This window comes from Asterias amurensis, chromosome 17 (assembly GCF_032118995.1).
Source record: "Asterias amurensis chromosome 17, ASM3211899v1".
NCBI classification, from domain to species: domain Eukaryota; kingdom Metazoa; phylum Echinodermata; class Asteroidea; order Forcipulatida; family Asteriidae; genus Asterias; species Asterias amurensis.
The window spans coordinates 11,764,388-11,783,115 of NC_092664.1; the positions used below are offsets into that span (position 1 = coordinate 11,764,388).

Genomic DNA, 18,728 nt, shown 5'->3' on the forward strand with positions numbered 1-18,728 from the left:
TGAAAAACTTTTCGAATTATTTCTGAGAACTTTTAAACTAAATAAAAGTAAGCACTGAAGAAAAATTGTACTTTCTTGACGATGGAGCATTAGAGAGATGTTTTCAACAATCTTAACAAAATTAATAGTTTCAAATTTATTTCAAATTATTTATTTTTTGAGAACAAAATAAAAGTAAACGTATTGGACAATTAATGGTGTACTTTCCTTTATATTACTGTTGGATTGTGGAGCATATAGATGAGTGGATACGGCTGGAGAGCAAAATGAAGAGAAAAAAATTATCATCCACTTGTTTAAAGGCATTGTACACTTTGGGTAACTCTTGGTGGATCCCTACATAATTAATAACGAATCTGTGAACATTTGAAACTGAATTTGTTATTGAAGTTGCAAGCAAATTGAAACTTAAAAACATTGCTGCACACAAACTTTAAGGTCTGGTGAAAAAAATTACTTCCAAAACAACTAAAGGTCAGTGAGAGTCCTTCCTTCAGCGGGATCGAGCCGTACTATACGTTTCTCACAAACTGCATGCTCGTCGTTGGTATGCTATTAACAGTTATTTTTAGCAATATACATGTATGTAAGTGTGTCTAGTCGAAGAGATGGCGGGGGTCCAGTCAGCCCCCCCCCCCCCTCCACCCACCCCCACTCCGGCCAATTGCACTGAAGTCACGATGAATGACAAAGTCCTTCCTCTATGGTCTGATGGTTGTCCTTACTCTATGGTTTGGCCTACAGTGTGCATTAATTTTGCATTAAAGTTCGCATTAATTTCTTTTCATTGCATTTGCATGCCAGATCATCCGCAATGTTGTTGTCATAATTGTTTTCTTTTTCATCAAGGTCACCTGTTTACATAAAAGCACGATAAGTGTCAATGCCTTTGCAATAAACATCAAGTTAAAAGTTGGAAAAAACACCCACATAAACATTTCCATAGATTTAAAATTAAGTTGTGTTTAATTCAGATCGTAGGAAGTAGCATGAGGCATATTTGGGGTATTTTTTGTGTTGAATGTGCGTTGCTACGTGAAACAGCCGTTGAATTTAGAGGATTTACATACTCTCAACTCTCGCCGCCGCACAAACAACACTTTCCAAGATGGCGGCTGTGACTGGTCTGCGAGCAGTTTCGGCTGGTTAGGAATCACTGACGAAATGTTCCTCTTTCTTCAAGAATTAAGGTGAGTGAGTCTCCATTTTCTAGGATGAACTTAGCAATTCCAATGTGGTGCTAGTGTGTGAGTTGTTGAGTGAGCTTCTGGTTAAGTATGTTGATTATTAGTTGGGTATAAATAAGCAAATTTGAGTCAAAATATGTACCGAAGAATTTGTGTGGCGAGCGTGCATGGAGGGATGATCGAGGTGGTATGCGTGACGTCTGTGAACTCGCTGTAGCTATTGACCATTAATTTGACATTTCGAGCGCAGCTATTCAAGTTTTATTGACTGTTGTGTGCTGTGCGTGTCTACATTAAATGAATTTGAAATGCTAGTGTAGTCGTTTGCTTTCTTGTTGTCTGAATGATAAATTAAAATTTGAAGTTTTAACTTCAAAATCAACGGAAAAACTGAGCCATTCCCATTGCATTTTTTAAGTTAAAAATTGGAACCTCTCTGGTTCTGTGAGGCTCTGCTCTGTTGTTATAACATTATTGACTCTTGCATTCCCCTAATTTTATTCAATTCAAGGGAAAAGTTTCTGTATCCTGCCACCACTTTTCATTCGTACCATTGAAATACATTAGTATCTAAACTAATTTAAAACTTTAAAACCAGTTATTCACTTTTGTAAAAATGAGTGAAAAAATGGTGGCAGGATTCAAGCCTTCAACTTTTTCAAGGAAGTATCCACATTGTGCAGTCTGAGGGCTCAATCAAACATGAGGAAAATACACAATACCACAGGTATTGTAAAGTTGTAGCAAGTATAGAAAGATTGACTGTGGCACAGTTAGGCCCAAGGTGATGTCCTTTGCCCTTCAGTTCGGGCCTAATCATGGTTTTGACATCACCGAGGGCCTATAATTTTAACTGTGCCCCTCATAGCAGTCAATAGTTATTTTATATGCAGAACAAAGATTCTGCTTATCAACAACCCTGACTATGGTGAAAGGTCCTCTGCGAAGAAAGGTCACAGTTTGCGTCGTGACACGGAGCGCTAGACGTACATACAGTACACATGAGCGACCTATTTGCGACCGTTATTTTCAGGGCGAGCACAGTCGATTGCTATGCCCCGTGCATAGTTAAAGGAACACGTTGCCTTGGATCGGTCGAGTTGGTTTTTGAAAAGCGTTTGTAACCGTTTTTTATAAAATGCATATGGGTAGAAAGATGTTGTAAAAGTAGAATACAATGATCCACACAAACATGCCTCGAAATTGCGTGGTTTTCCTTTTACCTTGTCGACTAACACGTCGGCCATTTATGGGGGTCAAAATTTTGACTCCCATAAATGGCCGACCATGTTAGTTCGCACAGTAGAAGGAAAACAACGCAATTTCGCGGCAAACTTGTGTGGATCATTGTATTCTACTTTTAAAACATCTTTCCAACCATATGCATTTTATAAAAAACGGTTACAAACGCTTTTGTTTTGACCAACTCGTCCGATCCAAGGCAACGTGTTCCTTTAACTATGACGTCTTATTGATAAAGAAATGGGGTCCCAGCTATTTCAATGACTACATTTTTAACCAATCAGATTAGAGGATTCTATACGAGGTTAGTAATAGTAGTAGCTCAAAATTTTTATCTTCATTGCTTCATGGTTTAGTTTAGAGATTAAAGTCAAGCTTCATATTACCGCAGGACTCTAGTTCCGTGGTACCAGAAAAATCACTACTTTTTGTTCTGAATATGTCATCTTTAGACAACTTTTATGCAATGAATTGATAGCCAAGAATCCCTCACCAATCTGGTCAGCTGAGAATGAGATGTGGAATTTTTTTTTTTTTTTTTTCCGACTGGACATTTTTTCGCTGACCATTCCTGTAAAAAGTGCGACTATTTAAAAAAAAAAATCTTTAAATTTGAAATGTTGTCTTCAGTGCATTGAAGTATCAGTGTGTAGATCCTGTTTACATAAAAACAAATTGTTTCACTTAAAAAAAAAAAAGATTGACATCAAATGTACTTTTTTTTCACCTCAAAAACATCAGCGAATGTCTGGCGTCCAAATAAGGACAGGAAATTTTGAAAAGCTAAAAACTTCAGAATCTTTGCATAGCGCCCTCATCCAAAGTTAATCGCCAAGTAAAAATGCACTCAAATAACAGAAATGCTTGCACTAGTTAACAACTTGCAACACTGAAATGTGAAAATTTTCGATTTTTGTGCAATTATGTTTAAAGTCACCTGGAAATAGAATTTTGTTTGAGTTCAAACATTATAGTATGTTTTTTTAGTAATTGTTTTTAAGGATTTATATGTTATAAACTTGTGTGGGGGATGACTCCACCTACCCCTTTTGTGACGTCAATCGAGGCAGACTTTTCCAGCGCTGTGCAGCAAACACTTCGAGCTGTCAAGCTTTGAGAGTCCGGAATACACTACACATCTTGACATGAAGAGAAAAGTTCTTTTCTAAAACATGACGCCATCCCAACAATTTTGCCATCCCAACAATTTTGCCAGCTAGTGGGGAAGTTGAAGAAGGTACCTGAAAGACGTAATGAACCTATGGGAGCATTTGCCTTTATGTGAAAAAAATCAGGTATTGTTTCAACTGTGAGGGCATGTTTTTAGCTTGCGCCAAGCGTCACTGTCTTGTGTTGGTACTGCATGTGATTCATCGCGCCTCGATTGACGTTAGTAATTGACGTCACGAACAGCGGCCTCTCGGGTCGGGCTTATTTTCACATTTGTAAATAACATGGAAACTTATTTTTTTAAACCTTAGTTAATTGTTTATTCATATTCCACTCATCAAAACACATATTTTAGTGACAATAGCTTTGTTTTGACAGAATACCACTTCCAGGTGACTTAAACCTTTTTAACGCGGATTAGGGCCTACTATTTTGCGCGGATTGGTCCAATATTGAGTGCAGGGGTCTCAATGGTAATTGTTGGTACTCGGTAGTTTAAACTTCTAAAAGAAAAAACAATTATAATATCAGTCAGCTGGGAAATTAAACCGTAATTCATAAGGTAAATATATAATCTTTGGATTTAGCTAATGTAGAGGTTCATCTTGTACAGTAGTTCGTTTCTGATGACCACAGTAATGGGTGTTCACCCCCAAAATCACCTACAAGCACACACTTTCTGAAACGTGGACGAACCAAAAACAGGGTAACAAAGGCTATGTCCTCCTTGTATAATTCCAGGACTAGATTTTGTGAAAAGTGGTTTTATCACCGTTAAAAAAACATAAAACAAAATATTCTAGTTGATAAATTTGAGATTGAATGCAATGCTAAACTTTAACCTCCAATCTGACAATAGAGTATTGTTTAAGTTTTACTGAAGACCCAGACTGTCCTAGTTTTTGTCTACCCAGGAAAACAAATAGAGTGGTAATTGTTTTCATTCAATGAGTAAGTCCAGCTCTATTACGTACCCTGGTATCCTGTGCTTGCTGATGAAGGCCATTGCCTGAAGAGAAACTGGTTTACATAAATATTTAAATTGTACTTGTAACAATAGGGCCTACCTTCTCTGATCTCACATTTTATTATGTTAAACCATACACTTTTTCAGAGCAAAATTTTAAACTTGATTTAAAACATGATGTCATGGGACAGCGAAAACAAATAGGTATGTGGTGGGGGTCTGTGTGAGTGCAAATCTGCCGCTATTTGGGGATTTCTTTACCTTGAAAAATGAACACTCATATTGTTAATTAAATTTCCACAGGTTAGTTTTATTACACTTCAGATTAAAAAACAATCTAGCGGTTCCAGAAAACTTAAAGGCAAAAATGCACATCATAGTGCAAACGGTTGTAGAGAAAATTGTATGGAAAGGTTTGCGGTAACACCATGTAATGACTGTCTCCAATGAGTTGGGGTGGTTCTGAAAAGAACCGTTGGTTTCAACTCGACGTTTCATTCAGTATGCTCGCCTTCTGGAGAAAATGTTATTTTCATCTCCATGATGGAACATGTTTCCTACAGGCCTACCATATATGTTACTTTGCAATGTTACAAATTGCCATAGCACTAGCAGCATACTTGATGTACTTGTACACTAAGTCTTGTTTAGTTCATGGTTCGTGTAAGCCCATGCTCGTAATGACAGCTGCCATGTACCGTACACTGCATACTGTACATCGCACTTTCCTATTCTCCCAGACAATTAATCTAGTAAGAGCTCTCTACTTACATACATGTAGCAAGAGAGAGAGAGGGGGAGGGAAATATAGACATCAGGCTCTTGTAACTCATATTAAAGCCAGGCTTTGAGAATTATATTTATTTTCTGGACTCCAATCGCGGCAATGTGGGTTGAATTTCATCAATTCAACTCTCCTCCATCTGATCACACTTTTTAGCAGGGCTTTCTAACGGCCGCAGTAAAAAGCATGTACAGGTGTTGTGTCAACGACATACAGTTTTTGGTGCAATAATTTACCAACCAGTCCTTGGTCCCCCGTCTTAACCTCCACTAAAACCTATCTTGTTGATGCCTCCTACTTTATTTATGCAGGCCTGGGGTCGATTTCACTAAGCTCTTCTTAACTTACGATGCATCGTATGGTTTACGATGCATCGCGGCTCTGCGATGCATCGTAGCTTCGACGTACTGCATAAACGATTTCACGAAACGCGTCGTACCGACGACACATCGCAACGCATTGAAAATGTCCTTTATATAAAACGAAGTTTTAGAACGAGGATGACCTTTTTGCACTACGGCTATTTTATGTCAAATACGCGGTGTAATAACGAAACAGCCGTTTAACAAGAGACGAAGAGAGGAGAAAGAAATGGCGTAGATGCGCAAAATGTGCAAGACACTGCGTGAACGCCCCCATGTTTGTTTATGTTTTTTCATGTTTTTTGAGTGGCGCTAGACAGTTTGCTTTTACTGCTGAAGGGATTTTAATCACTGGCGTTTTGTCGAGTACATGTACTTGTGTAAGTTTACAGAAATAAATTAAAATTGTTCATGTAATAAGTAACAAATTAAACATTTCATCGATGCTTATTAATTTAAATTTACCTTTTGTGTCGTGTTCTAATTCAACCCTTTCCAATAAACCAACAATTCCATTTCGTGTAAAGCGATAGCGCCTGTAAATTTCATCGTCCGTTAATGTATCAAGTGGGCATCTTCGGTCACAAAATAACCTTTCTCGGCATAATGCCCGCCCGGCTTCTATGTCTAGAAGCAGCATTAACGCCATTTGAGACTAGAGCAACGTGAGTTAAGACGACCCTTTGGGTGGTCGTAAGTTACGATGTACCTTAGCTCGTTGTCAAGGAATTTGCGACAACTAGAATGCATCGTAAGTTTCGTGAAATCGATGGGGGAGCACGTCGTAAGTTTACGACGCGTATACATCGTAACTTGAGGTAGACGCCTCGTAGCGCTTCGTGAAATCGACCCCTGGAATTACAAACAGGTCACGCAGGCCATGGCCTCCATTGCTGTTGGCCTTGGCCTTGGTGCCCTTCAAAAGTTTCTTATTGACTTCAAGATTTTCTAATTGAAGGCCCTTTTGCAAAATGATTATGGCCTTGCCGACGATGCCCATTCAACATGTTCAAAGGCACTGGGCACTCATGGTAGTTGCTCAAAATAATTGTTCTAGCAAGGGTGTTTTTTCTTCCATTATTATCTCGCAACTTCGACGACCAATTGAGTTCAAATTTTCACAAGTTTGTTATTTTGTGCATATAAATATGTTGAGATACACCAAGTGGGAAGTGACTGGTCTATGACAATTACCGAAGGTGTCCAGTGCCTTTAAACCTGATCAGTTTTTCGGAATCCAGGGCTCAGGATTGTCTTGTATTTGGAACCACATGACAAATTTGTTTATTGGCCACAATTCGTGCCTGATACCCTACATGTAGCTGGGACTTATATGTTGTGTAAAATAGATAAAATTGCAGACGGGCGCTCACACACGGTGATGAAAATTGCTCATTATTTATGACAGGCATGCCGAACTTTAAACATTAATACCTTAGGTTTTACAAGGTGGTTTTATCTCATTTTATTTGCAAAATTCGGGCATTAAAAGACGTAACAAACCCTCTCTCAGGAAGGGTGACGACTAGTGAAGATGAATTGCACGCATTCACAGTGAGTAGGGATTCATTTCATGACCAAAAACTTGATCTACATGAACAAAAGGTATCAAAACCCTAAGTTGTTTGATACATTTAAAATCTAGGGAACCAAAACTTCTTCCTTTGGGGGAGTAAGATGCACAGTTTACTAGCCCAGTGGACTAGGTTACAAAAAGAAAGATGTTTTGAAAGTAGAATACAATGATCCACACACATTTGCCTCGAAATTGCGTCGTTTTCCTTTTACTTTGCGAACTAACACGGTCGGCCATTTATGGGGGTTAACCATAAATGGCCGACAGTGCTCGTCGACGAGGTAAAACAAAAAACATGCATTTAAGAAGAAACTATAAATAAATAGTAAACTTGCGGGTACATCCATCTCTGAAAAGAGCCGGTTGGGTCTCGACGTTTCGAACAGTATACTCTGCTCGTCTTCATGCAATTTTGAGTGATTCTTGTGTGGACCATTATATTCTACTTTTAAAATATCTTTCTAATCATTTATGTATTTCATAGGAAACGGTTAAAAATGCTTTTCAAAGGCCAACTCGACCGATCCAAGGCAACTTGTTTCTTTAATGACCACATTATTTAAGGACATTTCCACAGGTTGGTTGAGATACATAAATTTCCCCTTTAAAAAACATGTATTATGTAAAGCCTAAGTTCATACCAATACTTGTATCTATATTTGACACCCAAAACAGTAGCCTGGATAATCAGACTTCACTATATTTTCCCTCAAGTCAAGAACTCCCTCAATCAAAGATGGTCCCTGTTTAAGGTCAGGCTCCCTGACCCAAAACAGACCCCTGGGGCGTCTGATGCTATGGGGTTTGTGCATTGAACATTCTTACACATTGATTGCATTGAATGGAGGATTTCCGTGTAATATCCTACGGTGGGTTTGGATTACATAGTGAGTCCATGTAACTGTTCTTGACAGAGGATGAACAGGTAATGGGAGGGCCTGCAAAAATACTGCAAATTTGACACAGCTGTGGCTAGGTTTGGTTGTGGTTTGGTAAGCACAGATGCATCATGTTCAGGTTATGCTCTGAGACATACAATGGATTGACACTACTACATGGGAAGGGGGTGCGTTGTCATGGATAGCTGGTTTTGCCCTTAAAGACACTGGACACTATTGGTAATTATTAGAGACCAGTCTTCTCACTTCGTGTATCTCAACATATGCATAAAATAACAAACCTGTGAAAATTTGAGCTCAATCGGTCGTCGAATTTGCGAGATAATAATGAAAGAAAAAAACACACTTGTCACACGAAGTTGTGTGCTTTCAGAATCTTGATTTCGAGACCTCAAATTCTAAACTTGAGGTCTTGAAATCAAATTCGTGGAAAATTACTTCTTTCTCGAAAACTACATCACTTTAGAGGAAGCCGTTACTCACAATGTTTGATACCATCAACCTCTCCCCATTACTCGTTACCAAGTACGTTTTTATGCTAATTAATAATCATTTTGAGTATTACCAATAGTGTCCACTGTCCACAAGCCCAGCAAACATTGTCTTGTAAAAACTGCTATGGGCTAGTAAACACCACCTCTCAACATGCCCTTTGGGCACTAGAAAGTGCGTAGCCCACTTTTTAAAAGTGCTCATATTTCTTCTTCTCAGATTTGAATATCTTCATTTTTTCTTTTTATTACGTTAATTTATTTTTGAGTGTTTGAGTGACAGAAAGTTACAGTCAATGAGTTTAACTTTCTATTTAATATACGGGTTGTGATTGCTACCATTAATGCATCAGAAAGACACATTTATGACATGTTTACATGTTTGGTAATTACTCAAAACAAATATTAACTTAAAAACTGACTTGGTAATGAGCATTGGAGAGCTGTTGATAGTTTAAAACACTTTCTGAGAAACGGCTCCCTCTGAATTAGCATTATTTTGAGAGAGAGGTAACTTCTCACTAAAATATTAGCTAGAAGTCTTTTATTCCTATCTGAGAGCACACAAGTTCGTCCAACAAGGGTGTTCATTCCCGCAACTCCGATGACCAATTGAGTTCAAATGTTCACAGGTTTGTTATTTTATGCTAATGTTGGGATACACCAAGTGAGAATACTGGTCTTTGACAATTACCAAAGGTGTACCTTCCCTTAAAACTCAGGGCTACTTAAACTTCTTGGTGGAAAGTTGACCCAAAGTTTATTAGCCCGCTCGGCTACTTAACAACCTTAAGAGCAAGCCTGGATAGATAGTATAGCTTTCATTATTTCAACACATAGCTCTACATCAACAGGAAGAAGATCGGTAATATTTCCACCCCGTCCGATGACTTACAATGACTGGATAGGTAGCCAGGATGTGCCTTGTGAGTAACTAACGCACACAAACTCGCTCGGAATGCAAGATTTAAAAAAAATACTCTATCTGTCGCGCTGTGACATTAGAGAGATTTCGTCTTTCGACGACTGATGGTTCTGCGACGGTATTGATGACATTTGCGTCATCTGCGTGTGCGTTGGCTTTGAGGACGGTCGTCCCTCAGTGTTTACGACTGTACTTGGGATGTGCGCTACAAGTGCTGAAAACGACTTGCTGTCGCAGAAGCATCTCTCGTCAAAAAAAAAACCTCCCTTTAAATTTGTACGGGGCAATGTTGTGAGGCAGTCGGCCATGAGAGGCCTTGTGTATGTTTCACACGCTGTCACATTAAGTGCAAATGACATTGACAACGAAGCTCTAATAATTGCTGTGTTTAATTTGTAACGGGACTGCTTCTCCAGGATGTTTTTATCCATTCTTTATTTTTTACTTCCTTTTTTTTTTTTGCTAATGGGTCCGGAGGAAAGGACAACTTTTTTAAGAGTGACCGTGGCTCCTTTTTAAGTGTCAGAAAAAATCTAAATATTTATCAACTTTCACATTGATATTTCTCCTCATTTTAATTTGCGTACCAGCATGATATTTTTTCTGCTCAAGTCTGATTTCAGATTTTTCTTTTTGCCTTGGGGGAAAAAACGGACAAACTGTGATTGAATAGTTTGAAAAGTGTAGTTTAACCGACACTACGTATTATGTTATACATTTGAGCTCAATCGGTCGCCGAAGTTGGGAGATAATAATAATGAAAGAAAAAAACACCCTTGTCACACACAGAAGAGTTGTGTACTTTCAGATGCTTGATTTCAAGACCTCAAATTCTAAATCTGATGCCTCGAAATCAAATTCGTGGAAAACTACTTCTTTCTCGAAAACTTCGTCACTTCAGAGGGAGCTAGCTGTTTCTCACAATGTTTTATACTATCAACCTCTCCCCATTACTCGTAATCAAGAAAGGTGTTATGATAATAATTATTTTGAGTTATTAGTTATTATTACCAATTATAATAGTATCCACTGCCTTTAATTTTCTTTTTTTATAAAAGCAATTTTTTTTTACATAATTTGTATTTGTTCATTATTTTGTTTATTAATTTATCTTTTTCTAAATGCAATTATAGAAAGCATTTATGAATTTAGTTGGATTGTAAATACAGTACAATTTATGAATACAATAAAGCACAGCTGATTTGAAACCTGAATATAACAAACAACCATTCGAAAAACTGGCCCTGGGCAAACATTTTTCCTAAAAAAGTACAAAGCTTCTATCGTGCGAACATGTGTGCTAACAAGAACTACCAGCAAGTTTGTGTGCGTTTTGTTTGCTTGGTACAATACAAAATTCACTTCCCTTTGTTTGTTTTTTTTGTTTTTGTTTTTTTTTTGGGGGGGGGGGGGGGGTTTTTGTTTTTGTTTTTGTTTGTTTGTTGTTTGCTTGGGGTGAGCAATTGGTTGTTCTGTTTTTGCTTTTATTGAGGATTATTAAATGTACATGGTTACTTTTGTACAACCGTGTACAAACAATGTATGCCTACAAAGGTCTGGTTGCTTCGTTTTTGTTTTTTTTTATTGGCAAGGGCACAGGACATAAATTCTCCTTTGTAAAGGGCACCCTATGAGGAAATTTCTAAATTTCTACTATCAGAGCATTTCAATGGCACCAAGGCAACAACCAGGGGGCATGGAGGCAATTACCTTCATTGGCTCCCTGAAGATGTATCTTTCACAAAGAGCTAAGATTGATTTTAACTGCAAATCAATCGCAGTTGCTAAGTAAAGTGTGATACCACAATACAAATCGCCATGGTAGTACTGACAATTTGTCTTGGGATGAATTTTATTGCTTTGTGAAATCGACCACAGGCCTGCCTACATGTGTTTATAATGGTCTAGGCCTGTAGGTGCTCTGCATGAATGAGAAAGGTCTTTAAACTCCAATTGGTCAGTGCCCTGTTGATGGTGCGCAATTCCCATCCAATTCAATGATTTGGTGTAAAGCATGGAGCAGCTTTCAATATCATACAAAGTTTTTAAAAACATTTCTCGTCTAAATAAAGTGATTTATGTGAATTTATACAAATAATAAAATTTGAATCTGAGATGCTAAATTTTATATTTCTATTTGGGATTATTCTTCCTGCATGAACATAACCACTCCGGATTTTTTGGCGAACGAAAAAAATGAAATGTTCACAAGTTGGTTTTATGATCTACGCATACATGCAGGCCTACATGTACATTTACCTAGGATTAAAACAATCAAACAGTTCCCAAAACCAAAGGTATATTTGCCTCTCCTGTTTAAAAGATTGTTACAGAATCGGAAAGAAACAAAAATCATGAAGATCACATGTTTACATAAAACATAACACGGTCTAGTGATGATAAGAGTAGAAAACATCCCTTAAAATATTTCCGTCTGAAATGTCATATTTTATGAGAAAGCGTTATATTCATTTCTGTTTTGGCATAGATGCATTGCAAAATTTTTAATTGGTTCTTCACTATTCTCTCATGATCCAGATGGCCGATCAATCTCGAACTTCTACAGGTTTGTCAGTTTATGTGTGTATTACATAAAGTGCTTACACTGCCAGCAACTTGTTTGCTAGCAAAACCAATTGTGTAATGTTCCTTTAATGTCAGTGTACTTCGAATCATGAATTTTCTTGTTTGTGAATTATTAAAAATAATTGTTAGCATAAAAACTCAACATGTATAAATACTGCTGGATTTATCTATAGTTGAAAGTTCAGTGGCCCGACATTAAAAACACTGGCTTCGGCCTATGTTGCTGTGTACAAAATTCAAGCCTTATCTGTGCTGGTTAACAACTGATGAGGTAAAACTAAAGATCAAAGTTCTAGAAACTTAAAAGAAAACATAGAAACAAAATGTTTGAAAATAATGTACGAAACTCTTCAGAAAAACCTGACTTTGTGGAAGTTGAACAAAATAACATTAACTTGACTCACAGTGCAATGTACTGGACTGTCAAGGCTTCAGTGTGTGGTCTTTTGACCTTTTTTCTGGATGTTGATCAGTTACTAAGCTTTTTTTGTATGGGCACAGAATTTGTTCTGCCTTCAAGTTCAAGTTTTCTTGGAACCTTACACGCCTTCTTGATGCTACCATGAAAGGGGTTTGATACATTTTATTGCATTACACAACACTTCTTTACATCACATCCGAAGGATGCTACAATAATGGTCAAGCGTCTCTGTGAAAAAGCGAGTCTTTTAATTGAGCCTTGAACATGTTGAAATACCCCAGCAAACTGACACCCCTGAAAAAAGATGGCAGTGCGTTCTACAGGTTTTGGAGCAACTGTGGTAGAAGTTTGCAAAATAGCACTGAAAGCAGAGCTCTATTTCAATGCAACTTCGCTTTCGCATCATAAATCAGTTCATATACACAGTTTGTTATCGCTGATTGCCAGAGCAGAAATTGATTCTTGTACCATGTGAAGGGGCCTTTAATTTGTATTTCCATAAGGGAGCCTAGCATGGAAATGGATGTACGTCAACAATATGAGAAAGGAAATTGTCTTCTATCCCACTGACCTGCCTCAGTCATTATTAATTGTCACTGGATGTGCTAAACTGAAAACAGACAACATGAAAATAAAAAGTTGACTTGCGGATGTGAAAACTACTCAGCTGTGTAGCCACCCCCCCCCCCCCCCCCTCCTCCTCCTAAAATGATTCTTGTGATTGTATTTTTTTTTTTTTTTTTTTTGTCGTAAAAAAAAACAAACAAAAAAACTGTGAAGTTTCCATTATGAGTAAAGAGACATATTAAAGGAACTGGACACTACTTGTAAATTTTTACTCAAAATAGCTGTTTCTATCATTAAAACTTACTTGATATTAGCAATGGAGAGCTGTTGATGGTATAAAACATTGTGCGAGACGGCTCGTCTGAGTCTGAAGTGCAACATAGTTTTTGAGAAAGAGGTAGTTCCTGACGCAAAAAATGATAAAATACTTCAGCTGATATATCTTTTATTGTGCACCTGAAGGCACACAAATTTGTGCAACAAGGGTTTTTTTCTTGCATTATTCTCTTGCAATTTTCACCTACATGTACATGTTTTTGTTATGTTATGCATGTTGGGATACACAAAGTGAGAATACTGGTCTTTGACAATTACCACTGTCAAGTGCCCTAAAAGGAATGCTACAGAATTGGTAAGAAACAAAAATCGTGAAGATCACATTTTTACATAAAACTAACTTGGTCTAATGAGGATGACAGTAGAAAACATCCCTTGAAATATCCCTGTCTAAAATGTCATATTTGATGAGAAATAAATAATCTAATTTCGCGTTTGGAGTTTATCGCTCAGTGAGCGTTTTATTCATTTTTGTTTTGGCATCGATGCAATGCAAAATTTGTATTCGGTTTTTCACTATTCTCTCGTGACCCAGATGGTCGATCAATCTTCAACATGTTTGTCAGTTTATGTATATGATGGATTACATAAAGCGCTTACACTGCCAGCAACTGTTTTGTTAGCAAAAACCAATTCTGTAATGATCCTTTAAAAAGACCATTCTTTATCAAAAAATACATACTCTTTAATGTTAAAAAGCTGTTCTGGTCTGACAGTTCGAAGTTCTTTATGCTGATTGCTGAGTGTACTCTGCCTCACCCTACACAATACTTAGTACTTCAACATTAAAGGAACACGTTGCCTTGGATCGTACAATTTCGTCTATAAAAAGCGTTTGAAAACCTTTTGTTATGAAATGCATATGGTTAGAAAGATGTTTTAAAAGTAGAGTACAATGATCCACACAAATTTGCCTCAAAATTGTGTGGTTTTCATGTTACTCTGCGAACAAACACGTTCAGCCATTAAACGGGAGTCAAAAATTTGACTTCCGTAAATGACCGACCTTGTTAGTCGACGAGGTATAAAGAAAACCACGCAATTTCGAGGCATATTTGTGTAGATCATTGTATTCTACTTTTACAACATCTTTCTAACCATACCTATTTTATAACAAACTTTTATTACAAAATGTTTTGCAAGGACCAACTCGACCAGTTGATCGTCCGTTTCTTTGGAAAAAGAGGAGGATGAGGGCCTTTTTATTTATTATTTTTTATAATTTTTTTGAAGATGGCCGCTTAGTATTTCAAATCAAACAGGCCACCAATTCTTTAGTTTGAACCCATAGCAAACTTATGTTATACCTATTTGTTGCATGAGGACCTGTGTTAACACATAAACAGGGTCGGATTACACAAAACACATTTGTGGTAGAAACAGACGGTTACACATGTTCGTGAGCATCAAGTTAGATTCGGGAAAAGCTCTTAGGCCAGTCCTTTTGAAAAGATCAATTTAAAGCCATTATACACTTTCGGTAAACAGTGTTGTCCAAGTCCCACACTTCGTGTATCACAACTTATATATAAAATAACAATCCTGTGGAAATTTAGGCTCAATCGGACATCGGAGTCGGGAGAAAATAACGGAAAAACCCACTCCTGTTTTCGTGCGTTTCGCCGTGTCATGACATGTGTTTATAACAAATCCGTAATTCTCGTTAACGAGAATTTATATTGTTTTACCGTTTTCTCAAAAAGTAAAGCATTTCATGGACTAATATTTCAAGAGAAGTCTATTACCATTACCTTCTGTAAACCCTGTAAATTATTTGTAAATCTGTGAACTTTTTTTTTTTTTTTCTGTACCGAAAGGGTCCAATGGCTTTAAACAAAAATAATAATAATAATCTTTTTTGTTAATTTTTCTTTATACAAAAATCGAAAAATAATGGTAAAAAATAGGAAGCGGCCCCAAAAGAGGATGCAGGCGGGGACGATCAACGTTTTTTATTTGGCCTAACAAAGTGCTAGTGTCACGCAAATGACAGAAATAAAAAAGTAAAAATGTAACCTTTTTTTGTCAATACTCTCTTTTATATATGCAGATCTTGCTGATTGCGTCCTTGCATTTCGGCTCAGGAGAACGGACAAGTAGTGTTGTAATTATGCAAATGAGATGCTATTGACGTCAACTCTGAGATCTTATACCCGCCTGGTAAGTCCTTCCTTGTTCATCTTTTATTTCGGAGGGAGGGAAATGTTGGAAAGCAGTGCTGCAGTTCCCCTTTCTTTTCGTTTTTCCCCCTTTTTTGCTCTTTTTTTTCTTCTTCCTTTTGTCTTTGTTCTCTATACAGATCTGAGTGAGTGTGGGAAAATAAATCAAATAATTTTTTCCCCTTTTTTTGCTTTGTATAAAGACTATAAAGTGCTTCTTATAAAGACTATTAAGTAGGACTTGAAGAGAGTTTAGAGAAATGAAAGGAGTCCGAAGAGAACTATGTGTCAAATTCTTGCGACAATTCTAAAAGGAATTGTGTCCAATCGGTAGGAACAATCAGTTCACACGGCTTCTTAGTGAATACATTTTCCTGAGAACTGTAACCGGCAAAAAAGAGACTTGAAAAGGACATTGTTTCTCTTTTCAAGAAGGGAATTAAAGGCAGTGTTCTTCAGATTCATTTATTTATCGAGTTGAGAGAGGATTCGAGCTTGAACCTTTCCTGGTCCATCTGAAAAGCACACAATTCTATACAACAATGGTGTTTCTTCTTTCACTGTTTTCTTTCAACTTTGATGACCATTTGAGCCCAAATTTGAGGTATATTATTTCATACATACGAAACAAAACAATAGCTTTACAATAGACGAATAAACAAACAACACCTACAACAATTTTATAACTTTATCCCAGTCTCCCTGATCTCTGCAACAAGGGTTCGAATAAAGATGAAAATTCCCCGTTCAAGTTACTGCCATTTCGAAAAAGAAAAAAAAAAACAAGAATGAGAGGAATGAGTATCGATAACAAGACCAAACCTCAAGGGATTTAACTGTTAAATGGTGTAATTATCCTGAGATTGCTGCACTAAAAAACAACCCATTAAAATATGGACATGGCAAATTAGCTAAGTGTTCATGAGCAGGTGCCTGCAGACAGGCAATCTTAAAGGGACATGTTGCCTTGGATCGGGCGAGTGGTCTATAAGATGCATTTGTTATGAAATTCATGGTGAGAAAGATATTTTAAAAGTAGAATATAACGATACAAAAAAATATGCGTTGAAATTGCATGTTTTTCCGTTTACTTTGCAAACTTAAACGGTCGGCCATTTTGTGAAGTCAAAAACTTGACTCCACAAATTGCCTTATAGTGTTCGTTCCGACGTACAGTAAAAGGAAAACCATGCAATTTTGAAGCATATTTGTGTGGATTGTTACATTCTACTTTTAAAACATCTTTCTAACCGTTGCATTTCATAACTAACGGTTTCAAATGCTTTTCATGGACAAACTCTCCCGATCCAAGGCAACACGTCTCTTTAAGATGGTGTGAAGTTTTAACAGGAGCTTCCCAAGAGGAAGACCATAGGAACTGGTATGGCCCAAGGCCAGGCTTGATGAAGGGAGTTGATTGTCAGCTACCTGTCTCAGGGCTGAAATGATGGAGTGCCCTGGTCTGTGTTTTTGACAAAAAAATAAAAAGAAGATCTGTTAAGAAAAGCCCAGGTCATACATCATTCGAATACTTCGTGCAAAGCAGAATTGTCTTGCGTCACAATTGGAAAAACAGCGCGTTCCGATTATTGCGCCACCAAAATTCGCTTTGCATTCGCAGAAAGTACACCGAGCTTCACACTGTCAATAAAAAGAGTCAATTTTTAATTCGATGATGGTTTCGAAGAAATGAAATTAAAGGTCTCGGCTGGCTGGTAGTTTTTCCTTTTTCGTTTGTTAATTCTAACTGTTTTTTTAAAGATCAAATTGAACTTCTAAGTTTAGTTATTTCTTTTGACCCACCCACCCACAAATAAGAGAAGAAAAATATTATATTGGTGACTTTTAAAGTCTGATTCATATGTACGTACTTCCTGCGAATGGGCATGCCAAACGAATTTTGACCTCACAAATTCGCAAGTACATTAACCGAGCGTAATTGTGAATGGCCACTTTGATTCTTTTTGAAATCTTTGTGAACTCTTTGTGAAATCTAGAATCTAGCCCTGATCAGCTACAAAGGCCCCTATTGGAAAGGGTGTTTACATTTAGTTGCTGTGGTTTATTAAGTGAAAGACACTGGACACTATTGGTAATTGTCAAAGACCAGCCTTCTCACTTGGTGTATCATCAATATGTGCATAAAATAACAAACCTGTGAAAATTTGAGCTCAATTGGTCGTCAAAGTTGCGAGATAATAATGAAAGAAAAAGCACCCTTGTCACACGAAGTTGTGTGCTTTCAGATGCTTGATTTCGAGAACTCATATTTAATTCTGAGGTCTCTAAATCAAATTTGTGGAAATTTACTTTCTTTCTCAAAAACTACGTTACTTCAGAGGGAGCCGTTTCTCACAATGTATTTTACTATCAACAGCTCCCCATTTCTTGTTACCAAATAAGGTTTTTATGCTTATATTTATTTTGAGTAATTTCCAATAGTGTCCACTCCCTTTAACACTAGTCAATGTATACAGGTGTACGAATGTCTCCTTATTTACAACAAATATAGCACGACTGGCCCTGACTGTTGTTGGGTTTGCCAAAGAGTGCCAGTCACGTTCGCAGGGCTTGGCCACGATAAGATGCATCCATAAAACCGAATTCAAAGCTCACAAATGCAATACCATTTTTTTTGTACCTTTGCTGAGTAAACCATAATGGGTATTAATGCTATGCCATTGTTAATCCTGTTAATAAAAAAAATGTCAGCAAATCTCTTGTGTGGCGAAGAAGAATAAGTGAAGGACAGACAACAAACCCTGCCTGACCACAATACACCTAGAGCTGACATGGGGGACACGGTGAGTCCTCCCTCCTATTACATGTATACTGGTGGTGGCTTTGTCGGTCAGGGATTTAAAATCTCAGCGAGGTATAGAAAAACACACATGCCACACTGACACAGCTCTCTTACAAACATGGGTAAACTTTAGCCCTTTTCACACGAGAGCAATTAGGTAAGTGTCCCCTGCCTAATTGTAGCGCGGTTGTAAAATTTTACAAGATATGTACCTTGTGTCAAAAGACAACAAGTTTTGTTCTTGTAAAAATCT

At 37.4% G+C, this 18,728-nt stretch overlaps 1 protein-coding gene across 8 annotated transcripts in view; it reads left to right on the forward strand.

Annotated features, from left to right (window-relative positions):
- The first annotated feature begins 1,103 nt into the window (after positions 1 to 1,103).
- LOC139949598 (uncharacterized) overlaps positions 1,104 to 18,728 on the forward strand; it is a 100,580-nt gene continuing 82,955 nt past the window's right edge. For 7 of the 8 annotated variants that reach the window (XM_071948010.1, XM_071948015.1, XM_071948017.1 and 4 more), the window contains exons 1-2: positions 1,104 to 1,190; positions 15,564 to 15,673. The gene's annotated coding sequence lies outside the window, so the exon portion shown is untranslated. The remainder of the gene's footprint in view (positions 1,191 to 15,563; positions 15,674 to 18,728) is intronic. The other variant, XM_071948011.1, reaches the window with a different exon arrangement.